Raw genomic sequence first — 26,989 nt, 5'->3', positions numbered from 1 at the left:
TATGTGGGTCTGTGCTGTACATCAACATGTTAAGTGGTAAATCATACTTGATTTTTCCTTTCAGTGCAAGCATCAAATCAAACATATTCAGAGCTTATGCAACATAGCCTTCCCATGTCACAGAGAAGGAATCTGAGATATACACAGTTTAATTGATCCACCAAATGTCATGAACCTATTTTAATTCACTGAGTGTTCATTGATCCCCTACTATGTGTGGAAGGGAGTAGCATTGAGGTAACAAAAAATTAAAAATATTTTGTATATGGTATACCTATATACATTTAGTACATAAAAAATAGCAAAACTCTGTGTGTAATTAAGACATAAAATAGTATCATGGGTAATAGTTAATTTAATTTAGAAAGGGAAAGTCAAGTATGGTCCAAGACATCGTAGAAGATATAGAACCTGAATTCATTCCATCATTTATTAACTCACCATGGATGTATTCAGTGCACTTCCCAGATTTGGAGGACAGCCTAGCAAAAGGGTGCATGTGGTTGCCGCCATTATGGAGCCCGAAGTCCAGTGGGGCACATAGGTAGATGGGGAGACATAAGCGATGAGTAAGTACTCTGATGAGACAAGCTTTTGTGGAACTGCAGGGCTGGGGAGCAATGAACCCAGATTCCAAGAGGCTGGGGATGGGTAATGTATATACCAATGGAGGCGGGATGAAAGGTATTCTGGGAGGGAGCCAACATAAAGAGGAAGTGAACATGAAATGTCTATGGAAGAGCCATGTGTTGGGCATTATTCTAAATGCTTTCTATGTGGTATCTGTTTTAATTCTTACAACAATGTGAAGTGGTATATATATTGTTAACTAAAGTTAACTGACTTGCCCAAGGTTCTATAGCTGGCAGATGGAGGAGCAAGATTCTGAGTTAGGTCTGTGTGATGTAGAGTTGCACCTTTAAGAATCCACTTACAGAGGGGCACCTGGGTGACTCGGCTGGTTAAGCATCTAATTCTTGATTTTGGCTCAGGTCACGATCTCAAGGTTCCTGAGTCTGCGCCCTACATGGAGCTCCACACTGAGCCTGCTTTGTATTCTCTCTCCCCCACTTTATATGTTCGTCTACCATGTGCCCTTGAGCATACTTTCTCTCTCTCTCTCTCTCTCTCTCTCTCTCTCTCTCTCCTCTCTCTCCTCTCTCCTCTCTCCTCTCTCTCTCTCTCTCTCTCAGTAAATAAACTAAAAAAAAAAAAGAAACCATTTATGGAAAAGGATTTTAGTGAACATATGAAATGAAGTTTTAAGCATGCTTTGATATGATATGTGTCTAAGACAATGGACCATTGGGGTATCCAGGACCCTAGATGATCCAGGAGACTGTCTTTTTGTCTTCATCTAGAGAGGACCCTTGAGTGCTGGTAGCATCTTGCTTGCCCCTCTGACCTCTTTCAGGGGCATTCCAACTAAGCTGCTTCTGTAGTGCTAACATCCCTACCCAGCCTCATTTATTGCTTGTCACCTGCTCCATGAACCAGCACTTGCTTTCTGCTCTTTTCCTCCTAACTGAACTACCACTTTCATCTCACCTCTGCCCCTTCTCCCTCTGGAAGTTCACCAGCTTCAATCTCTGAACATGGCCTGGACTCCGTATTCTTAAATTCTGTGGCCCAGATGGGGTTGAACCTCAGACAAAGAGTGTTTACCTGTCCACTCATTATCCTCTATGTGTGTCTCAGTCTGATTTGTTGGGGGCAAGAGTCAGCCCCAGTGGTTTCTACAGACCAATTGAAGGCCACCAAATACCTGCAGCTTCAGCAGATGTCTGGGTTCGGTCTGGGTGTCACCCTCTGAAAGAACCTGTAGTTGAAATACAAGGTTTAAACTTGTGTTTGAGACTTTCCAAATCTCTCTACTGTAAGAAAACTGTTCGGTCAATGCCAACCCTTTGAAACATGGGATCTAATCTCCTCTGCCATCCATATTTAAAACAGGGAGACCTGTTCCTTTGGTTTCCTCCACCCTGACATGTTTAATGCAACTTGTCTAGGTGATCTTGATTCCCTTCCATTGTGGGGGGTATGTGTGTGTGTGTTCTCAGCAGCAAACTGTTCTTTAACCTCTCTGCTATAATTTGGATAAACATAATTTTCAAAGCCACTGCAGTCTAGCCTCCCATATTTTTCCATATTTTACAGTGACTGCCTGATATTGCAGAAACAGAGGCAGGCGAGGCATTTTTCTTTTACAATTTTGTATTAAGTTAGAACACTCAAGGAAACCATTTCTTAGTGAAACTGCTACACTTGGTCATGTTATTACAGGAAGCACATTATGGGCTTATTGTCTTGACAGTGAAGCATCTTCAGACTAAAATTTTAAATTGCCCATGCAGGTAAGGTTTATGGCTGTTCAATAATAGTTCTCAGATATTGTTTCAAGTTTTAGGATTTTTTCCTAAACTCTTATCAAGTAAGAGTAAAATCTGACGAATTTAGTGAGGTAGGTATAAGACAAGCCTGTTTTTGTTTCTCAGGGAAAATCATATTTTGTCTAAGTGTAGCCTTCTTGCCTTTGGTATGCTCAAAGAAATTAATTTGACTGTTTACGATGTTATTTAATTTTCAATAATTATTCAAGCATATATAACTACAGACATCTATGTAGTAGGCAGATGGATCAGCAATTGTGCATGTAATTAGAAATAACCCTTGAAATACAAAAGTAGATTTTAATATTCAGCATCTAAAGAATTGCTAACATTACAAATCGCCCATACCCTGGGGTTGCAGCTAGTGATGTAAAAATTTAAATATAAAAATTTAAATGAAAATTTCAGCCTTCTCAGCACTAAACAGTTATTGAATTACAGTGGAAAATCATGGCAAAGCCACTTAAAGGGACATTCTTCCCTTAACATAAAAATGTGATGTGTTTGTAACTAATTAAAACAAGTAATTTAAAATACTTTAGATTTGAATGTCTCTTTTTATAACAAGTCCCACACTCAAATAAAAGAAGTCAAATTTAAGAATCATATTAGTAAATACCAGCTTACTTGAAGATTGTTACAGGGAGAAAAACAAAATATTCTCTTTTCTGTTTTTAAAATGAAGAATAGTGCTCTGATTTATTTATAAGGAGTATATTCGATTTCTTGTTGAAAGAGAGGGAGTGACAGAATCATATGGTGAAATAAGTTCTGGTTTTAGATTAATGGGTTCTGGATTCAAGTCCATGGTCTTCTGTTTTTGATGAATAACTTAAAGCAAATCCCTTCATCTTAAAGTCTCAGGGTTTGTTGGTATTTTTTGCTATACTGGCTATCATTTTCTTTTAATGATAGCTAACATGGTACCTAACACCCTCATAATATATTAGTAAGAATTTACTGAATAAAGGAAAGAGGAACTGGAAACATGGAGGGGCATGAAAAAAAGAGACAAAAAGAGAAATAGAAAAAATAAAACAGAGGGGCGCCTGGGTGGCTTAGTCGGTTAAGCGTCCGACTTTCGCTTAGGTCATGATCTCGCGGTTTGTGGGTTCGAGCCCCGCGTCGGGCTCTGTGCTGACAGCCAGCTCAGAGCCTGGAGCCTGTTTCAGAGTCTGTATCTCCCTCTCTCTGACCCTACCCTGTTCACGCTGTCTCTCTCTATCCTAGAAATAAATAAAAATATTTAAAAAAAAAAAGAAAAAAAAAAGAAAAAAGAAAACAGAAAAAAACTACCCCAGTCTTCAAGGAATTAATACTATCACTTTATGGCTTTGTATAATATTGTGGCTACAAATTAACATTACAGTTGTATTTTTGCAACTATAAGCATCACCCCTTTATACTTCTGTCAAAGGCTAGATCTTGCTCATTTACCAGATGTTTCCCACTTTCTCTTCTTGAAATAATAATGTTTGTGGACTTCCTACTTTGTGCCAAGAGCTTTGTGAATTATAAAGATGAATGAGACATAAGTACTGACTTCAAAGAACTTAGAATTTGAAGAGGTTGATTCTTTCAGAAAGAAATTCACAGCAGGAATACTCTGACGTTGGAGTGACCAGGCCTCTGTTCAACTTGAGAATGTGGGAAAATCAGAGGTTTATGTATAATATAATGAATGAAGCTGGGCTTTTTGCCACCTTAGGAACAGATCTAAGCCCTAGGGGACACTGATGGAGACACTGAGGACATAAATTCTAGAATCCACTATTTATTTTATCATTGTGCAAGACAGGGTATGAGTTGTTTCAGGAAAGAAAGAAAATGGAGGACTTCACAGCATTGGCTGTTTCAAACCCTTAACTAGAGCAGGCAGTACAGTGCAAGTAGAAGGAAGCCACCAGTGGCTTAGTGGATGATATCAATGCTTGTAACATCTACAACCTAACTCTAATCCTACTTCCACTAAATGTAATTTGTAAGTCCAGAAGTATGTCCTGCTAGGCCTTTGTTTTGTGCCAGACCTTGTATTTCCTGTGGCCCTCGTGTGCTGGCTACAAGGCAGAGAAGTCACCTTTTCTTTAGAGGAACATTGTGCTGCCATGTGTCATGGTGTGCTGATGCTAGTCTCTTGAATGACTTTGTACACTTCCATGGCTGTCACTGGAGAAAGAGCGACATTGTTTCTCTACATCTTCTCTGTGCCTTCTGATCTGGTGTGACTCTTGCACAGAGGCTCATAATTTGGGAGAGTGTTACCACTGGGGATTATAGGCCTGGGAACACCTTTTATTCATTCATCTGTCTGTGCTAATTCACCAGTATCTTAGAAAGAGAATATCTAAAATTACAGAGACATGTTTTCAATCCTATGGTCATAAAGAAAGCTGTGAAACTAAAAAAAGATTATCATTTAAAATTTTTCCTATGATACCTTGTTTCTTTAGACTGAAAATTTTCAGATACCACCAATCCAGATACGTTTTCTCTACCTGGAAAAGACGATAGTTTGATGAGATGATTTTGAGATTCTGTGATTGTCTCTACCTTGATGAAATAGGAACGGTACTGCATCATTAAAGATTTAAGTAGCTGAGTGTGAAATGAAAAAAAAAAAAAGTAAGTTTCCTTTGGTTATGGTTAGGAGTAATATTCTTGTGCAACTTTACATTGGAAATAACTTGAGCTGCATGCGATAAAATTAGTTTTAAATGGAAATGGGAAGCTGTGGTTGTTTGAAGATGTTTTCCTTTTTTATTAAGCCAAGTGCCGCCTGGGATAACAGTTTGTGTACCTTTAACTCCTGGGACAAATGTATTTTTCCTTTAAGGCTTGTATTGCTTTGTTCATTCAGGCGTGTCCCGGCAACCTGCTGGTCAGTTCACTCTCAGCTAACACCCAGAGACCAGTGGAGCAGGAAGCTGCTCCCTTATCACTGCCCCTTTGTGCCTTGTGTTCTGAGCAGAAAAAGAGAGCTGTGGCCTGTGTTGACTAATCCTGGCAGCCTCTCGTCGTCCTCAAGGCTAGTCCAGAGCGAGACTCGGCTCAGTCATTGGCAGAGTCAGCAGTATTCACAGATTCATTCGAGAAGTTTATGTCATTTTATGTCTCTAATCAAAAGCTTACAAATACACATAAATTACCTCACTCACCCCAAACCCTACATTTTATTATCCTTTTCTGTAGCCTGTTGGTTAAGAATTTGCACTTTGTGTTAACAACCTGGTTCTGCTACTGTGGCTTTGGACCAGGCAAGTTAAACATAAACCGTGAAAGCCTCAGTCTGCTTGTTCAAAACTGAGACTAAAAATAGTATTGTCCATGCTGGGTTATGGTGGGGAGAAAAGGGGGCAATCCATCATAGTGATAAATTCAGGATGTGGTAAAGACTCAACAGATATTAGCTGTGATTATTGTTGTCTTTCTGAGTTTAGCCATAGTCAGCTCAGCTCATTGTAAAGAACTTCACTTTTCTGGAAATCGTCTCAAATAAAGGTTATTCTATTCTGCATAACATGGAGGAAGAGGATTCAAGGTTAACTTGTACCCAGTCTTTTGACCTAAGTTACCTCCTTTTTTTAGCTCTTATCTATCAGCCTCTCAGATGTCTTCTCCCAAATTGTGCTTGCTGTACCTAGTGTACCATCGTCTTCTTTATCCTTGCCCTCATCATTACTCTCGGGGTCTACAATATTTTCATTGATGATTATCAAAAGTTCATCATTTCAAATGAAACCGTTTCTCCATTCTTTTAGTTCATTTACATGGCAAAGCTAGTGAGTTTTCATCAAGTCCTACCTGAAACTGAATTCTCACAATCCTTTGGTCTGCTTTCTCTGTTCACATGCCTCCCAGCCCCCAGCCCCCCCCAAGCCCCCAAACTATGGAGATCTTACCCTGAGCCTGATGCTCTCCAAGGTGCTGAAACACGACAAAGAACAATACTTTTTATGAACATACTGTTTCCACATGCAATGTATCAATCCATAACTCTGATTGATTGAAGTCATAAGCTTTGTCTGCTACTTTTAGCCCCATTAGGGAAAGGAAAAGACCACAGAGTTCCTAATGAGCTCTATTACATATCATTATTCACAAATGTCCAATGTTTGACACCATCAGAGCACTCACCTTGCACTAAACTGTAACTTTCTATTTATTTATCTGCCAACTAAATGCAGAGCTCCATATACTGTTTCATATGTTTCTGTGCCCCTGAGCCAAATTTGGCTTAAAGTGGGGATTCAATTAATATTTGTTGAATTCATGCCAATTAATGCATTTTCCACTTTCAACTTTGTAACTGGTTTCTAGCTGCTGCTTAGTAGATCCATTTTTTATATTTAAAAAAATTTTTTACTCTCTATCATATTTCTTCTAGTTTTACTTTCAAATTTTTCCACTGCCCTGCACTCTTCACTTCTCCACCTCAATTTTTGCAGAAGAATTTGGCTCATATTTATCGAGGGTGTTTAAATCACTTATGTGAGTTCCCTTGCCTTCCCTTTAAGTTGCTTCTACCTTTACCTCATCCCACTATCACCCATAATAAGAGGTAATGGTAGGGATCATGGGATCCCTCTTCTTCCCAGTACTGCCCTCCTCCCTGATGTTTCCTGCTGTACCTAGATCAAAGACCTGCCAAATAGCACAGGTTCAAAGAAATTTGTTGCATTTAACTGTTTAATTTCCTCCCCTAGTTGCTGTCCTGAGTACTGAACTTCAAAGCAACTAAAGTGCATGTTGAATCTCTGCATCTTCACTGCATGGTTTGGGCCTTTTGGACTGCGACCCACCCTCAAGCCAGAAGCCAATCCTCATTTTTTTTTTCCTGTTTAACCCAACCCCCCTCATTTCCACAACCCTACACTTACCAAGATGGGATTGTTTCATTCTTGATCAACTCTAGTGTTGATGTTGGGCCTACCCTGAATTCAGCTGTGGTGCGCTGGCAGTCTGTAGCTCTCTGCCCCAGCCAGGCTGCAGGAAGCCTTTATAAATTCTGGAGAAGCAGAGGGGGTGATAAAACTTGTGCTTTAGTAAGGCTGTCCTGTTTTGGAAGGGAAGAAAATAGAATTATATGATATCGTAAGAGGTCTTGAAATCTTGGCTTCTGATGTGCTAAGAACCTGAATTTAATGCAGAAAATAAAATTAAAAAATGCTTATCCTCTATTCCTGAGGGGTGACTTATTTTGGGGTGAAGATTCACCAGGATTGCCTTTGACAAAATGTGAAAGTTTCATGGGCCTGAAGGCTCTTACCACATATTTTATGGGCCTTATTTTGGAACAGCTTCTTTTTTTTGACCAGAGTAGATGTCTCATGCTATCATATCAAGCACTTGCTGCCGGCCTCTGACTTGTGAGAAATTGTTCAAGATATGAAGTATTCCATAAAGTGCTATCATTCTCTAATACAGGCCTAGGCTTGTTGGGTGTACAGAAGACTCAGATCTCTGGAAGGGAGCAGGGTATTTTCTGTCCTCTTAAAGGTACTTAATGATCAGTGTGCTTATTCCAGGAATCAGAATTCCTAACCACTGAAAGGAATTGATTTTAATAACTCCAAAAAATGTTTGTTTAGGTAAGAGGGAATTTTCTTTTCCTGGAGATAAGCTCTTAACTAACCAGCATTAAATTACATTTCAGATGGTCTCTGAAGCCAGATTGTGAATGCAGTGTGATGTGTTCATATGTGCAAGTGTGTGTGTGTGTTTGTGTGTCTAAGCTGCTGAGTGTTTAAACCTGCTTTTGTATTTTGAGGGTTATTTCTAGTAGGAGACAAGCCTGTCCAATTTATCTCTGGCACTGAGCAAGCCCTATTTGTCTCTGGCATGAAACAGGCTTAGCTCATCTGGTGCCATCTCTGGTTATCACGCTACTCAGCAGGGGTAATTTGTTTTGTTTTATTTCTGTCCCAAAAGGTAATTAATAATACAGGGACAAAATTGTTTGTGTGGTGTTTTTATATTTTTGATTACCCAAAGAAGAATTTTTTAGGAAGCTTTCCAAATAGCTGCTTTGCACCTGACTGGAAAACTACTCTCCTCAGTGACAAAAAGCTAACTTTTGGAAACCTTCCAGGGTCTATTCCTTCACCTTCACACACCTCCAAGCCCCATTTAATGTGGGTCAAGGAGGATTTCAGAGAGTATTAAAACACATAGTAGTCTTTGGTGCATAGTAACACTGAACCAGAGTCTTCATTTTCCTGCGTAATTTTCTGGCTTCCGCCAGTGACTTGAAGAAACCCTTCAGAAAGCTATTACCAACTAGGTGTTGTGCTCTATTGTTTCCATGCATCTGATTTAATCTTCCTAACAAAACCAGGGAAGTTACTACTGTTATTCTCCATTCCAGAGGTGGGGAAATCTAGACTTTGTAACATAGTATTTATTTATTTATTTTTCCAGTGAGGCGTTTTATTTGTATGAACGTATTACATCCCTAGAAAAAGAATCCCAGGATTTTCCCTCCTGTGTGTTTTCATCTTGCTTCTTTATGGTTCATGATGCCACCTGAGGTTGTCAGTACAGCAAAACCAAACTGGTGGGACGGGAGCAGATTATTCTGCCATGTTTCTAGATCTTTGAGTTGTACATCAAACCTGGGGCTGATCACTCCGCATTTGTTTAACCTGTGTGTGAGGTTCGCAACAATTTTCCCAGTTCTGTGATCATCGATGATTTCAAATTCGCTAATGTAACCATGTTTCATCATCACAGTCAGAAATCGGGTGATGACTTTGGAGCATGGCCTGGTAAGAACCTGGCATTTGCCTCTCTTTTTGGCATCGTTAATACTCTTGAGTGCGTCTGCCAGGACATTCATGTACACTATTGTGGTGGCATGGAAAGATGGCGGAAAGAGGACAGAGGGGCGAGCGCACGGAGTTTGTAACATAGGATTTAAAACTGCTTCGGGAGCACCTGGGTGGCTCAGTTGTTAAGCATCTGACTTTGGCTCAGATCATGATCTCACAGTTCATGAGTTCAAGTTCCACATCATGTGAGCTTGAGCCCCACTTCAGGTAAAAGAAAACACGAGCCCTGCCTCAGGTGAGCCCCACTTATCTTCCTCTCTCTCCCTCTGCTCTTCACTCACTTGTGCCTTCTCTCTCTCAAAATAAATAAATAAAACCTGCTTTTGCACTTTAAGAGTCTTTTCACCCAATCATAACATCTTAATTACCATTCCAGGAGTGGCAGACTCATGGTCTATGGGACCTATAGGTTGGGGTTACTGATTGGAGAGCATCTGCTTCTCTTAATAAAGCTGTTAGGGGGTACCTGGGTGGCTCAGTTGGTTAAGTGTCCGACTCTTGGCTTCATTTCAGGTCACGATCTCGCTGTTTCATGAGTTCGAGCCCTGCGTTGGGCTCTGTGTTGACAGTGTGGAGCCTGCTTGGGATTTTCTCTCTGCCTCTTCCCCACTCGCACTGTCTCTGTCTCTCTCAAATAAATAAAATAAAACTTTTTAAAAAGCTGTCAGTATTCTGTACTTGCTGGTAGTTGCAAGGGAACAGTGTGGACCACTGAAACGAGATAATTCTGATTTTCAATATAAGCTGGAAGTCAGGTGCTCTTCATTGTAATTCTGTAAGTTTGGTATCATTGTTACTCCCTTTTTTCTAGAAGAGATAAACTGGAGCTTAGAAGGAAAAATAACTTTCTCAAATATTCAATTATTAAGTATTATAATTGGGGGTGCCTGGGTGGCTCAATTGGTTGAGTGTTTGACTCTTGATTTTGGCTCAGGTCATCCCAGGCTATGGGATCAAGCTCCACGTTGGGCTCCATGCTGAGCATAGAACCTGCTTAAAATTCTGTCTCCCTCTGCCCCTCTCCCCACTTTCTCTCTCTGTCAAATAAAATTTAAAAATAAGTATAAGAATTGGAATTCAAACCTTTGCTTGTCAACTTCAGAACCCTAGTATGTACTTTATTGTATCCATCTCTGTGATGTCATGTATATTTTCACTCTCACCCACTGGCAACCTCTAGCTTACTTTTTTTGGATAAAAACTTTATGAAGATTCACAAACCTTTTAATTCACCATTTAAAGTTGTATAGTCTGTGTTTTTGTATTCACAATCACACAACTGTCACCACAGTCAATGTTAGAACATTTACATCACCTCAAGAAGAAACTTACGGCTGTCACTCTGCTGTCCTTTGTGCCCCCAGCTCTATGAAACAACTAACCTACTTTCTGTCTCTATATATTTGTGTATTTGGGACATTTCATAGAAGTTAAATCATACAATATATGGCCTTTTGTAATGGACTTCTTCCTGAGCATAATGTTTTCAAGGTTCATTAATATCATCACATGTACCAGCACTTTCTTTTTTGGCTGTATATACATGTACCACATTTTGCATATCCATCAGTTGATGAATATTTCTGTTGATTTGGTCATTATGAACAATGCTACAATCGATGTCAAGGTTTTGTATGAATATATATTTTCACTCTCTTATGAATATACCCTAAGAGTGGAATTGCTAGATTGTATGGGTACTCTATATTTAACTCTTTGAAGAATGCCCTCTTCTTTCCAAAATGGAAAATGCCCTATTCTTTTCCAAAATGACCATTTCACATTCCCACCAGCAGTTTATTATAGAAGTTCCAATTTCTCCACGTTCTTGTCAACACTTACTATTATCTGACTTTTTGTTTTTAACTGTCCAGGTGGGTATTAAGTGGTGTTGCATTGTGGTTTTGACTTAAATTTGCTTAATGGCTAATGGTGTTGAGTATTTTCTCATGTACTTCTTGCCTATTTGCATATCTTCTTTAGAGAAATGTTTACTTAAGTCCTTTGCTCACTGTATTGGTATCATATGTAAGAACCCATTGCCAAATCCAGAGTCACAAGAATGTACTCCTATGGGTTTTTTTTTTACCTACTTGCTCTAAAACATATATTTTGATGGGTATAGTCTGTGGTTCTAGAATATTGGAATTTGTTTTAAAGTGCTGTTGTTATGCATATGTACAGAAACTCTGCCATCCAATTTTAGCATTGGGGTTTGTAAAGGGGTCTTTACTCCCTGTCAAACATCACTTTTGTTCATTAGTGTGCTGGGTATCTCTGCTTGGGACTTTGCTATTTGTTGTTCATTGGGCAACTTGTCAGTGAGTTCCACATTTTACCTTCTGTGTTTTATGTAATGTTTATGGGGTTTTTTGTTTGTTTCTGTGTTTGCTGTTATTCTACTGCTCTCACAGAGTGGCCATATAAAAATTTTTGCAGAAATAAGGAAGTATTTACTACAAAATTTTTCATGCTTTAAAAGTTCTGAAAGAGACTTTTATTTTTTTATTTATTTATTTTTTTTACAAATAGTTTATTGTCAAATTAGTTTCCACATAACACTCAGTGCTCATCCCCAAAGTGCCCTCCTCCATGCCCATCCCCCCTCCCCCCCACATCCATCAGTCCTCAGTTTTTGTCAGCATTCAAGAGTCTCTCATGGTTTGCCTCTCTCCCTTTCCCCCACCATTTCCGCCCTTCTTCTCCCCCTTGTTCCTCCGTCAAGTTCCTCCTAATCCTCCTATACGTGCAAACATATGATATTTGTCCTTCTCTGCCTGACTTATTTCGCTCAGCATAACACCCTCAAGGTCCATCCATGTTGCTACACATGGCCAGATTTCATTGTTTCTCATTGCCATGTAGTATTCCATGGTATAGATAAACCACATCTTCTTGATCCATTCATCTGTTGATGGACACTTAGGCTCTGAAAGAGACTTTTAGAAAAGGAAGAATACCTATCAATGTATTACCTTCTCATAATATCAACTTTTTTGACAATATTTAAAAGATGATTTCAGACTGGTTAGAATGCATTTATCAGTAGGAAACAAAATTTCTCTTTCAGTTACTCAATAGCCATTTTGAGGCATCTGTAAGGAAAAGTCTCCTAGGTTCACAGATGTTTTTGCCTCTCCAGTACCCTAGTGAATACAATGTGGCTGACACTTTTGTAGCTATACTCCTTCTGTATTGGCACTTTTCCTAATTCTTCTACTTAGTGTGTGTGTGCATGTATGTTTCCATCATGACACTTGTATCTGTTTTATTTGCCTTATGTGTTCATAATGTTCTGAGAGCTCTTTGAAGGAAAGTATGTCAATTACTGGAGTCTATTATTTATTTATTTAATAGTCATAAAATTTCCCCCAAACTCCATGCAGTTAAAAGTATCTTAGAATGTTGGAATATAACTTCACATGTAGGACTTTATCCAACCTCATAAATGTTCGCCTTTCAGAGTTCCTGCAAATTTGTTCTTTTGTTTTCTCAGAGAGAGTAGTAAATTTGTTTCCATTTGGCAGTAGCCATTGGATAATTTTAAATGTCTCTTGTCCATGAAGAAAGAGTGTTTGGGGATGTTGATTTAATTGTGTCTATATTCATTCACTAAGTTGGGTAATTAAATTGCCTGTCAAGGGCACTCATCACCTTCTGCCCCTCTGCAGGCTTTCTCCTCCACCCCAGTGGTATCAACCCATCCCTACCTGGCTCTATTTAACTCTGATCACCACGTTTCAGCTTTTTGCCAGCTAACATTAAGTTTTTACAAATATTAGTACTTGAATATTTATATTCTTCTTTAATATGTGTGTGTGGCTGCATCCTATACACGATTTACTTCTTATTTTAATTCATGTTCTCCCAATTACTCCAGTGCTATACTGAGTACAAATTGAGAGAATTTCTATGAACAGATTTGATGCCTGAACTATATTTGGAAAGAGCTGGACAATAGGGCTTCTGCCTCTTTTCTTTTTTTTTTTAATTTTTAATGTTTATTTATTTCTGAGAGACAGAGAGAATACGAGCAGGGGAGGGGCAGAGAGAGAGGGAGACAAAGAATCCAAAGCAGGCTCCAGGTTCTGAGCTGTCTGCACAGACCCTGAGGCAGAGCTTGAACTCACGAACTGTGAGATCACTACCTGAGCTGAAGTCAGATGCTTAACCAATTGAGCCACCCAGGAGCTCCCTGCCTCTTTTTTTATTGTAGGTTCTCCCTCTGCTGTCTTCCACCCATAGATCCTTCTTCCCCATGACCAATGCCATCTGCAGAGTGATTGCTCAAGAAATATTTTCTAATGGGTTTCTGGGAGTTTACTTTATTCTCTGAATATAAAAATAATCCTCCATACAAAGTACTGGCTATAGAAACACAACACAAAACCTGAGATGGAGGAACTGGATGTAATCATTGTGATTTACAAACATGATGGTCTCCTCATTTTTGATCATGTACTCCTCTCAATGAAATATTTTTGAGCAGGCACCCCAGTATTTTGTGACTGGTTGAAAATATATGTCAACCAGCTTCAAAAACTAAAGGGTTAACCGAATATATTGTTTATTATTATTAACAGTAATAGAAGATTCAGTGTTCTTTAAGTTTCAGCCAAGAGATAGGGATAGGGATAGGAATCATGATAAATTACTCATTTTAACCGAGAAATTGATGAAATTATTAAGATTGACTTACCCTCAACCTAACCTACTTTGAAGCACAACTTAAAATTAAGCCCATTCAGTCGATACAAAATATTATTGAATGCCTTTTTGGCCCTTTGTCACTATTCTTGGCACTGAGAATACAGTAAGGAACAAATAAACACAGTATCTGTCCTTAGACCAATCATCCAGTTAGTTACGGGAGCAGCAGAGGGGGACAAGCAAAATGCATTTTGTAATTTCCAAATATGTTAATTTTAACACCCTCCAAGATCAGAAGAATTTAAATTTAATATGCAGATTAACATGGACACCAGCCCCAATCCCTGAGTTAGGTGGTGACCCACCAGGAGTGGTATTCCCAGTATCCTGAAGGAATCATCAGATACTGAGGAAGTGGACTATTGAGCAGTTTTTATATTGTGCATATGCTTCAGAGTGAGCCAAAAATGTATGTGGCGATGCTCAGTTGTGATTAATGTCAGTAATGCAAAGAACAGGAAGTGTGACCCTATCGGGCCCACATGCACACAACTGTAACAGAATCCTAGGCAGCAGTTAGATCATTGTGACCAGACCGATTATAACATGGTCCTTAAAACCATGAATAGCTGTCTGCTGCTAATGGGATAAAGTCTATACTCCTTGGCCTGGCATAAAGGAACCTTTGTCCTCGGGCCTTTGCCTGCTTTCTAGTTTGTTAGCTGTCTTTTTACACTTGTACAGGGCTTAAATGTCACCCTCCCTGTTTACCTGTGGTTTCCAAATTGTCCTTCAAAGCTCTGCTGAAAGATTATCCCCTCTGTGAAGTCATCCTGGACGTTTTCAGACAGTCACTCACACTGTGTTCTGACCTCCAGTGGCACCTCCACCTAGATGCCTGTCAACCCTTAGGTTACTGTATTTTAATGATCTTTACTCTTCTCTTCCCCTTGTTAAGCTGTGAGCTGATGGTGCCACCCTCTTCACATGAAAATCAAAGTAGTTTTGCTTTGGACAGCATTCTGGATACAGACTAATTTTCTTTCTTTCTTTTTCTTCAGTGTATCTATCTATCTATTTTGAGTGATAGAGAGAGCACACAGGCAAGAGTGGGCAAGGGGCAGAGAGAGAATCCCAAGCAGGCCCCTCACCTGGCAGCACAGAGCCCAACGCAGGGGCTCAAATTCACCAACTGTGAGATTGAAACCAAGAGGTGGATACTTAACCGGCTGAGCCACCCAGGCGCCCCTGGGTATAAGCCTGATTTTCAAGAGTTAAAAGGTCATTTTACCCTAGTGTGTCTACCCCACAGCTGTCACATGGCCGAAGTTCCCTGAGCAGCTATCCAAGCCCTCTGTTTACAAATAAGGTAGAGTTTCTAATGGATGCAGTATGGCCTAGGGGCTAAGGCAGGGTGGTGTCAGTCAGCCCTGGAACAGTCTTAGCTCTACTGCATATTACTCCTTAATTATGTTACTTAATTGCTGCGTACCTCAGTTTCCCCTTCTGTACAATGAAGATAACAGATCATATAGTGTTTTTACATGGTAGGAGCAATGTGATATTAAAGGCAAAGCTCTTAGAACATTCCAGAAGTGTAACTACTATTATACTGTTACAATGCAAAGTCTATGCAAGTGTCCCCAAGTATACTTACCCTTCATTCACAGTATAAGGGATATGGCATTTATGTCATAATGTTCTTGCTTGTTTTGAATAAGGAGGGAGAGAAATGTCAGCCACAGGAAGAAGAGTAAAGAAATGTGAGGCTCGCACACCAAAAACACAATTGCCGTTTTCCTCTTGTACCGGTGGGAAGTTTAGCTAACACACCGCTTTTAATGTAACTTTTGTGGTCATAGTTCTTGTTTTACGCTAGAGAAATGGTTCACTTTGCTGTTGTCTTCCTGAGAAATGTAGCAGACACCTCCCTGCTCAATTAAAGCCCCCCCTTCATTTGATCATTTTGCATATTTAATAAAGCTAGTATGTTTGCCGCTTCATTAGGAGCCTGGTATTTGCTGTGGGAATTGCAAGCCTTTACCATCTCAGTGGCTCATTGCAATAATTGGTTGGAAAAGTGATTTCCAACAGCTCCTGCTTTCTGGAGCCACGACTGAGCATTTCATCTCACCACAGGCCTCTTCGGCAGCCTGTGATGTGTTACTGCTCTCTTTTGTCTGACCGTCTGAGTCCTTTCATGTCGCCGACAAGGTATCTGAAATCCATCATTTCTGTTGGTGACAGGCGTTGTGCTTAGTGTGTCCTTAACAGTTGTTTTGGCACCATGTAGTAAAATCGGATTTTGACCGTTGAGTAAGGGACAAAGTGAATTTGCAATAGTTGTCTAGAGTTAAAAACTGTAATTGATTTACATTGACTTCATCCACATTCACTGGCAGCACTTTTCAGCTTCTGCCATGGAATAATAATAATAATAATAATGATAGATGCACCTGTTGTTTCTCTTCTCTAGATTGTAAGCTCCCTGTAGGCAGGCCTGGTCCTTGGTCATCCTTGTGCTTAAACCAAAACAGTTTGAGTGTATATTACTCCATAAATGTCTGATGATGGACTTCATGAGTGAGACTCTAAGCATGGTGTTGGAAGGTAATTAGTGATGTTATCTTGGGAAATTTTCATAAAGTTTGATTACGAAAATTGGCAAACATGTACAAAAGAAAAAAGAATGGGATAATGAACTCCTCTAAACCCATCATCCACCTTCAGCAGCCGTCAGCCTTTGGCTAATCTTATTTTATCTATACCCCTGGCATTCCTTTCTCCCATCAGACTACTTTGCAGAAAACATACAGGAAAGATTTCAACACTTATGTGTAGATAATTTAGTAAATTAAATAAATACACAGCTTATTTTGCACTGTCAGCTTTCCAGGGATATTTGTTAAGAGAAAGCTCTGTGCTGGCATTTTAACGCCGCTGATTCAAATAGGCACAGCCCCTTTCTATTTGATCCCTGTTTGACCACACAGAACCAGTCTTTTCCAAGGTTTCTCAAGATTCTCATTGTTGAATAGCTAACGGAACTAAACTAGCAGCAAGCTATAATTTCAGTGTCAGAGCCTGGAAGCTTGTTGTTCATTCCTTCATTCTCGGAGCATGAAATCTCTGTCATCTATTGAATGTTTGATAAAGGTTGTTGATTTATAATTGTTCTATGCCAAGGGCTGTATTGGGTGCCCAGAGTAAAAAGCAAATTCTTAGCCCTTTTTGAAACTCTGTAGCTAGAAACATTAAGATCTTTTAGATTCTAGCAAGAGAACCTCGAAGGGAAAACTGAAAGAGGGGAAAGAGATAAAGACCTAGAGCATAGAAAAGGGAACAGAATGAAGGAGCTTGGTATAGTTGAAGGGAGGCTCCTAAAGGATTCCCTCTGCTGTTCCTTAAGGATGAGGATCTTCCTCCAGGCCTGTATTTCTCAGCTCTGGGACATAGGCAGTCAGGACTAAGAAGCACAGGTGGCCAATGGCTGCTTTGGGGGCTCTGACAGTCCATGACAAAGGGAAGCCATGGCCCAAGACCGGTACCCAAAACCTAGCCAACAGCAGGTGACTTTATACTACAGCGAAGCTCAGCTCAGCCTGTGGAGCCTGAACATAAAGGTTACTTGTCCGTCCATCCTTCCTACCTTCCTTCCTTCCTTCCTTCCTTCCTTCCTTTCTCTCTCTTTTCTTTTTCTTTTCTTTTCTTTTCTTTTCTTTTCTTTTCTTTTCTTTTCTTTTCTTTTCTTTTCTTTTCTTTTCTTTTCTTTTCTTTTCTTGACAGAGAAAGAGAAAGAGAGCAAGAGCGCAAGTATGAGCAGGGTAGAGGGGCAGAGGAAGAATGAAAGAGAATATTAAGGAGGCTCCATGCTGTATGTAGAGCCTGACGAGGGGCTCCATTTAACAACTGTGAGATCATGACCTGAGCCAAAATCAAGAGTCAGTTACTTAACCTACTGAGCCACCCAGGCGCCCCATGGGTTACTCTTTCACAGAGTGAATATTACTGCAGTTCAGTAGCAGCTTGTTTCTCTTTGGAATTTTCACCATGACTTAAGATAAATTTTTGTAAAATGTCATACTTGAAATTTGAATATGTGATACTGTTGCCAACTCACTGTGTTTCACACAAGCCTGGTAAGGTGAGCAGGTGGCTGTCACTCTCCCCACCTCCATTTCTCCCTTCTTCTCCGTCAGTACTTAGCTCTTCTTTTCTGGCTCTTGGTTTCCTTTCCCTCAATCTCACTTTTCTTTTGTTGTTCTTTCCCCATTGTAACTTGTTCCCACATTGAATTTTGTCCTTTTTTCTCCCCATCCCTCTTTCTGTTTTCTCCTGGCTTTTTCCTTGGGTGACTCTGTGAAAGCATACAGGGATGGAGCATTTATGCATGTCTGAAAATGTATGAGAACTTCAGCATGGCCTATCGTATATTTATTTGGGTTGGAAGGAGAGCTTAAAGTCTCAGCCTTAAATTGTTGCTTGGCTCTTACAGCCCTAATAGGTACCTGACCATAAATTTCCTTGTTCATTCAGTGTTGGCTGAGTGTCTCTGTGTCCCCAGCACTGGAGATTCATCTGGGCATGAAGGAAACACAGCCCCTATCCTTGTGGGGCTCACCACCCAGTGTGTCTGATGGTGAAAGATCTTGCCCCTAAAGGACATCATTCACTGTAAAATTTAAATGGAATGATCATACTAAAGGTCTACAGTTTTAAGGATATTATTTACCTAAGTTACTGTATCATTCCATCAACAAGTTTCATGGGTAATTTTTATGGGCCAAAAGCTGATAGATTCTGAAATGAGATTCAGCCTGAAGCCAGTCAGGATGAAATGATAACCCTGAGCATCTGACGATGAAAATAAAATGAAATAAGCACTACAGAGAGTTCAGCGTTTTCTTATCCACGCACTAAATGTCAAGGGATGTTTTCAGGAATACGGCTCTCTGTGCTGCTAGAGCAGAGTATTAATATATGACCGTGGTTTTAAAAAATCTGTCAATATCGCAACCTTAATAATATAGTTAAATGAAAGACAGCATGTGGCAGTGCATCGGTACAACCACTGACGTGTCAGGAGAGGTCTAAAAATTAAAGATCTCACAGGAACAAAAGAAATAAAATGACTGTGTACATTGAGGCGCTTTTAACTAGTTAACTAGTAATTGAAGTAGCTAATTGCTGACTGGGTAAGTTGTCCATGTTCATCCAGTTCCGTTACCATGACAACAGAACCCTTCATCTTCTGTGATATACATTGAATTCTCAGTACTTAAAATGTAAGCATTTGATTTCCTCATGAGTTAACCTATAAGCATGCAGTATCTTGCTAGCCCAATTAAGAAACTGATGCCATGCAAAAGTGCCTAGAATACAGTGAAAAAGAAAAGGCAGATTGTTGGAAATCGATTCATGTCAAAATTGAGAAACGCCACAACTTGGTTTTGGCAACCAGGAAGGAATCATACAAAATTGAAGTGGTTTTATCTTCTATCTTCTATTCCAGTTCCTTTAGTTTTTCCCCACCTTCCCTGTAGAGTAACCGTGTTAAGTGTTGTGTTCTAGGACCTGTGCAGGTAGGAAAGTTACAAAGATGGAAGAGAAGGCCCTTGTTTCTCATAAGCCAACAGACTAGCTCCATTACTGTCTTGGGTCAATGATGTTTAAACACATGCACTGTGGGGCATCCTGGCAGCAGCTAACTCTGCCTTTCCTCCCTGGCCCGCTAGGAGTGACTATATTAGCAGTGAATAGAAGTTTCCCAAAGAGATTATTACACCGTCTGCCAGTAGGAAGATTCTGTAGGACTCCAAGAAACATCCTCTGCTTTCTGTTTTTTTGGAAGCGAACACAGACAGCCACAGACAGTCATTACTGGTTGCATGTCCAAGTACTAACCCTGCTACCTGTGAATGTGGCCTTATTTTGAAATAGAGTCTTTGCAGATATAATTAACTTAAGGACTTTGAGGTGAGATCCTTGTGCATTTAGGGTGGGCTCTAAGTCCAGTGGAATGTTCTTATGAGAGAGAGAAAAGGAGAAAACATAGAAACATCCAGAGAGAAGAAGGTCAAATGAAGACAGAGCCCGAGATTGAAGTTAATGCAGTGGCCAGCCAATGAATGCCAAGGGCTGCCAGCAGCCACCGGAAGCTAGGACAGACGCACAGAACAAAATGTCCCTCCCAGCCTCCAATGGAAACCATCCCTGCCAACATCTTGATTTGGGAATTTAGCATCTGGATCTGGGAGGGAATAGGCTTCTGTTGTTTTAAGCCTCCAAGTTTGTGGTAATATGTTGCACTGGCCAATTAGAAAAACTAATAAAGAAAATTGAAATCATCTACAATGAAAATTCTTCGTTCAGCCACGACATAGAACTGGCACAGTCCTCTCAAAGCAATTTTAATAAAAGAGCAAACATTTGTTTTCTCGAGCCTGACAGGCCTCAAACTCTCCCAGGGGCCTTCAGAGGAAAGAGAAATTTGATTTGTGGCTCCATGGCAGTTGAAAATAGTGTGGCAGTGGGTGGGGCTGGCATCACATAGCAGTGTCACACACCTGTTTAGAAGTGGTCTCTCTCAAGACCAAAGTGAAACACAAATATCTGAGATGACACCGTATTCAGAGAGAAACAGGAAATACAAATTGTACTCCACATTCCCCATTCCCACCTCAAACTTGGAAAAGAGTTTGAAATGTGTTCATGGTGTATGCAGGGGATGACAGAAGTTTCTGCTCCCGTGAGGGCAGGCCCCTGAATCTCTCAGTGGATCCAAAGTGGCTTATGCTGGAAATGGAATGAGTCCTGTGTCCTGCTCAGCCTCTAATTTGTGCCTCTGAACCTGAAGTTTAACTTGGCAGAACTTTGTTGCTTTGTCAATAAAATGGGGATAATAATACCCACTGCAGGAAATGTTGCTCACTGGCCTACTTCACAGGAGGGAAAAGCAGCTGTATTTCTTTCTCCTCAACGGTTGACTTGCTTTTTTCTAATATGACCTGTAAATCCTGAAGCAGATCTTTTTTCCTCTTAACATTTAATGGGGTTGAGACTGCGCCAAATTGTGGTGAGCTCATAGCAAATGCACTGGGTCTTTGGCATACCTCTCTTTGTGTGTCCTGTATGTTAGGTACTATTTTTAGTATTGATGGCCAGCATTTGTGGAGCATGGCTTCATTTTAGGCACTGTGTTAAGTATTTAATATTTATTTTTTATTTTATATCTTATAGCAACCCTGTCGGGAGGTGGGGGAAGTGATGCACTCGTTGTCCTCTCTACTTGGCAGAAAAGGAAACAGGCTTTGAGCGTTTCCATCATTAACTCTAGATCTCACCCCCCATGAAAGGAATGTAGTTGGTGGCCTGCCCTTGACCTTAGACCTGATGGGTGGTTCCAGAGCCCAAGCTTGGGCCACAGAAAACAGATTATTGTTTAATATAATGCCTATGACTTGCTTTTTATTTTTATTTTTGTATTTTGTTTGAGAAGGAGATCAAGAGCACGTAAGGGAGGGACAGAGAGAGAGGGAGACAGAATCCCAAGCAGGCTCTGCACCGTCAGCACAGAGTCCAATGTGGGGCTCGAACTATGAATATAATATCATCACCTGAGCCGAAGTCAAGAGTCAGACCCTTCACCCACTGAACCACCCAAGCACCCCCTACGACTTGCTTTTTAAAACTGGCCTATTGCTGCTAGTCACTTACCTTGATTTTTCTCCTCTGTTAAAGGTTTCTACTGTGGTTTTCCGTGTATATCTTTCAGCTACTTCATGAATTCTGAGGGACAGCATGTGAGACTAACACAGGTGATATAATGGTTACTTGAGGAGTTTCCCTCTAGGGAAAGGCTAACCCAGCTTCAGACACGTTAAAGGCACATAATAAACACTATCCCTTCGGTTTTCCATTTGGTGCCAACCCTCCCCCACCCCCCGCCACTCCTGTTCAGTTTCTTCTTCATGTCTCAGGCAACGTCATAAATCGATTGCAAATAACGTGGCAGAAACAATAATAATGACACATTGTGTGTGAGACTGTAATTAAATGTTCTGAAGTGAATCAAATCTATATTTAACACTGTTTCTATATTTTGTCTCTCATACAACTTAATTATCTAAATATAAAATATATAGAAGTCCCTTCTTTTTTAAATTTTTTTAATGCTTATTTATTTTTGAGAGACAGAGAGTGTGAGCAGGGGAGGGGCAGAGAGAGAAGGAGACACAGAAACTGAAGCAGGCTCCAGGCCCTGAGCTGTCAGCACAGAGCCCGATGTGGGGCTTGAACTCACAAACTGTGAGATCATGACTTGAGCTGAAGTCGGACACTTAACTGACTGAGCCACCCAGGCACCCCTAGAAGTCCCTTCTAAAGAGCTTGCAAAGAATTTTTTTGGAGGGTGGGTGAAGGGGTTTTCTCTTTGACAGTATTAACGTTTCTCTTCCATCGTTAGGCCTGTTTCCCATCTGTAAAATGGGGTTGATAATAATTACGCCACAGGGTTGCCATTACAATCTAGTGATGAGAGCATATGCTAATAATTCCATGCTTGGCCCTTCTGAACAGTACAGTTTTGGTTTTAAAATTTATTTCTGAGAGAGAGAGAGAGCAGGGGAGGGTCAGAGAGAGGGAGACACAGAATCCGAAGCAGGCCCCAAGCTCCGAGCTGTCAGCCAGAGCCCGACACGGGGCCCGAACCCACAAACCGTGAGATCATGACCTGAGCAGAAGTCGGAGCCCAACCACCTGAGCCACCCAGGTGCCCCTGAACAGTACAGTTTTATACACAACGTGGGTAAACGTTACTTGCCTCTTTCTTCTTCATCCCCGAGAGTGTCTCCTGCCCCACTCCTCCTCCTCCTTTTACTCTTCAACAATTAAACAAGGCAATTAAAACAATTAAAAAAGAGTTAATGGTTTTTTAATTCAAATGTTTATTGTTTTTTAATTCAGTTAATTTTTAATAAGCAGAAGGAAAAAGGCTTTTCTCCAGGAAAATTAGTAGTTTTTTGAGACTAGCAATGAAAAGCTAAAAGTTTGGAAGAAAGGATACTAAAAGAAAGATACTTGAAAGTGTCAGAGATCTTTGCCTTTTAGGTTGTACTAAAATGTACCATACTTAGTTTGAGGTTTACATACTAATTACTTTAGTCTAATAATTAGCTGTCATAAAATGAATTATTAATTGGGAGTTTAAAAATGTGCGCTCTTCCTAAGTACCGTCTTTGCCAATGTAGGTAATTGCTTAGACCTGGCATTAGGTCCTACGGCATGTGCAAATTATCAGGAGCAGTTTCTGAAGGAAGTTCTAGAGGTCCTCAAGTAGTGACTGAGGCCAACACTCTTCCCTGGTGGCAGCTTTGTCACAGAGCCACAGCTACTTGTCTGTTACTGGGGACTCCCTATAGTTAATTCCTAGAGAATATTTAGTTACCTGGCTAGGATTCAATTACTTGTTGGTCTCGACCTTGACATAAGCTTGCCTGTGTTCCTAAATAGCCTCTTGTGGTGAATTTTGGGGGGCATTTGTACAAACAGGTGGAGTGTATCACAAGTAAATTTATAAATATTCAGCCTGAGAGGAGAGGTCATATTTCTGTGTTATAGATCATGTGTTCATTCCCTAGAAGGATGTATACACTGTTCTTATTTCAGTAAGTACAGTTTGTGAAACACTTCTATACCATTGGGATAATGCTTTCATATTCTAGCCTCAGTGATCAAATGCTAAAACTTTGGGCAAATGCAGGGCTGCCTGAGTGACTCATTCGGTTAAGTGTCCAACTTCAGCTCAGGTCTGTGCTGACAGCTCAGAGCCTGGAGCCTGCTTCGGATTCTATATCTCCCTCTCTCTCTGCCCCTCCCCCACTCACACTCTGTCTCTGTCTCTCTCTCAAAAATAAATAAACATTAAAACTTTTTAAAAAAAAATCGGGCAAATGCAGATTTGGGCAAAGCACCACTCTAAGTCTGCATACTCTAAAGACTGCTGCCTCTGAAAGTTGGCAGCACCTTCAAGGCAAAGTTCTAATCATTTGAGCCTTTGTCACATGGAAGAAGGAGCAAAATAGGAAGAACTACCCCTTTCCTGCACATGGTAAAAGAACAGCTTTAAAAAAATACAAACATAAAAGCTTTTTTCTATAACTTAGATCTTGCTTTTGATAACCATCAAAAAGAAAAAGAAGGAGGGAAGCCGCACACTGATTACAATAAAATGTTTAGTTTCCTCAAGGAAGAGAAGATGCTTTAGAAAAAAATTAATATTGTGGCACAAAAGTTAATGTTCCTGTGGGCAGGCTGGCTTGAGCTCCATGAAGAAATTCATAGGGCATCTGAATGTTGGGAGATAACCAGCCATTTACAAAGGAGAATGCACATCTGTTGGTGATATGCAATTTTTTTGCGATAGAATTTTTTCATTGTTTTATTTCCTTCAATTGTGTCTTGGGGGAAAGCTGGGAGAGAAAGGAATTGAGATTTAGCGAGAGAGAAGAGAGAATACTCAACTAGAGAACACCAAAAATTAAATAACTTGCAAGTTATATAAATATACATGTTTGTATATATATACACACACATATATACATGTATACATATGTATACACGTCTAAATATACATATTCACACACACATATATATAGGAAATAAGTCAACAGATACTGACAGTATACCTATAGTATATACAACGTGATGGGCCATATAGGTAGTTTACAAACTCTAAGCTTTACATTTAAAAATTATATACAGGAGCGCCTGGGTGAATCAGTCAGTTAAGCATCTGACTTCGGCTCAGGTCATGATCTCACGGTTCGTGGGTTCAAGCCCTGCATTGTGCTCTGTGCTGACAGCCAGCTCAGAGCCTGGAGCCTGTTTCCGATTCTGTGTGTGTGTCTCTCTCTCTGATCCTCTCCTGCTCACGTTCACTCTCTCTCTCAGAAATAAAACATTAAAAAAAAATAAAAATTATATACAAGCTAATAAACTGTTGACTCAAGTGGATACTGAAATCGTTGCCAGAAAATAACTATTAAATGTCAATGATAAGAAAAAAAGAAAAAAAATGGTAACTTGACCAACACTGACTAGTAGCCATTTCTTATAGAATTATGTCACCAATACTAATAATATTCGTAGGATCACTTAGTTCTCTTTATTAAGAGATTTTTATGTGTGCTAAGTAATTTTATCTTATGTTTTTAATTAATTTATTTATTTGGAGAGAGAGAAACAATGAGTAGGGGAGGGGCAGAAAGAGACAGAGAGAAAGAATCCCAAGCAGGCTCTGCTCTGTCAGTACAGAGCCCAGTGTGGGGCTTGATTTCACAAACCGTGAGATCATGACCTAAGTCAAGACCCAAAGCCGGACACTTAACCTACTGAGCCACGCAGGTGCCTCTGTGTTCTAATTTTAAGTTATATTAAGTAATTTTAAGTTATTATACAGTGCATTAAAAACTCAAGAGTTTGAGGGTAGTTTGCTCATTCATAGTGATCATTTCTATACCAGTTGGGAAATGCTTATGTGTATCCTGTGACTTACCCTGAGTCACATATTGTTCTCATGACTATTTTGCAAAACAAAACCCCAGAGAGCATATATGATTGAAGTCACACATCTAAGAAGTGGTGACCCCTGTCTTTAGATTACAGACCATGTGTGCTTTCCACCAGACAATGTTGCCTGCAACTCAGTTACACAGTAGTTCCTATTTTGATAATGGACTGAAAATTTGAGAGAGTTATTACACCATGTTATCCCCCAACTGCATTAGGTAACAGACAGCCTCGGATATGCACCCCAATTCTTGCCACTGTGTTAGCAGTCTGTCAAACCTTAATCATGTAATCTTCAGAGGCCTCACTTCCCTGTTTGCAAAATAAGGAGTAATAAAACCTTCCATCTCTCAGGGATGAGTGTTGTAAGGACACATTAGATCACTTATGAGAGAAGCTTGATGTTCTTTAGAAGAAAAGTACATGGTGAAGTAACATTTTTCACCATAATCATCCAATATGTCATAAAAACCAGTGTTGGAGATGTAATTAAGTATGTGGCTTTGACAGAGGAGTTGAAAGGAATGAAAAACTGATGAAAATAAAAATAGTTATCTTGGTGACTGGAATGGTTATTACCTTATAAGGGCATTTCTGAGCCCTTGGTTCACTAAGACAGTTCTTTATTAAAAACCCGATGAGTATCCGTAGCTCCATTAATTGCGTTGCAAGCTAAAATCCAGACTAATCTGGGAGTCATATTTGTAACATAAAGATCAGTGCTCTGTTCTTATTAAATTGCTATGTCAGGACCGTACAACAAATGAAATATTTGGAAAAGGTCAGGAATGGATCAGTGAAAATGATTCAAGAACAAGGAGGCAGAAGACTCTTCGGGAAAAGGTTGTAAGGAGAGAATAAAATGGAAGACAAGGCTGAAGGGTGAGAGAAATAGGAGAGGATGGTGACAGGAAGACAGAATGAAAAGAAATTGGTTTAAATTATGACCAGAGGATTGTAGCCAGTGCCCAGGGGAGAGCCTGATGCATCTGAAGGTTGTAAGCTACTGGAATGTACTATTGATTGAATTCATGAAATCTCTTTTTTTCCCCTGGATATATATTTAATAATAGGCTACCTTTCCATCTCAGCAAATTGCTAGAGGCTGTAGATAAGAGGATACATAGTTATGCCCTAAGATAATTAAATCTGGGGACTCTGCAGTAAGTGGGGTCTGTCAGGATAAGAGCAGCAGTATTTCAGGACCCCAGTCAAATACTACTTGGCATTAATTAAGTAAAGATGTATGTTCCGTTTTCAAGAAAAAAGTAGCACAGTTACTCTTCTTCATTGCTACAGAATTCTGACTATTTTAGCAATGGCTCTAGAAAATTCCACCCATAATAAGCACCTGTTATGGAAAGATATTGGAAGTTATGGGATTGCTTATATCGTATCCCCTTATGAAACAACTTTGTATGTCAAGTGGCAGAGTATTGGAAGCCTTCTTTGAAAATCATCAAAAGTTTCTAAAAAGTAGTAATTATATCATCTCTGAATATTTCCATATAATTAATATGCTTTCAATGCACCAGTAGAATTAGAGTAAACAAA

The 26,989-nt window shown here is 39.9% G+C and overlaps 1 protein-coding gene and 1 pseudogene across 3 annotated transcripts in view; one reads left to right on the top strand and one right to left on the bottom strand.

The window, feature by feature from the left end:
• Positions 1 to 26,989, top strand: part of FAT3 (FAT atypical cadherin 3) — a 520,003-nt gene that overhangs the window by 184,117 nt on the left and 308,897 nt on the right. The gene's annotated exons all lie outside the window — the stretch shown is intronic.
• LOC144245195 (small ribosomal subunit protein uS8 pseudogene) lies at positions 8,881 to 9,258 on the bottom strand (annotated as a pseudogene).

This window comes from Crocuta crocuta, unplaced genomic scaffold (assembly GCF_008692635.1).
Source record: "Crocuta crocuta isolate KB4526 unplaced genomic scaffold, BGI_CrCroc_1.0 scaffold78, whole genome shotgun sequence".
NCBI lineage: Eukaryota > Metazoa > Chordata > Mammalia > Carnivora > Hyaenidae > Crocuta > Crocuta crocuta.
The sequence above is the reverse complement of the archived record's forward strand: the minus strand, read 5'-3'. Positions and strand labels throughout refer to the sequence as shown.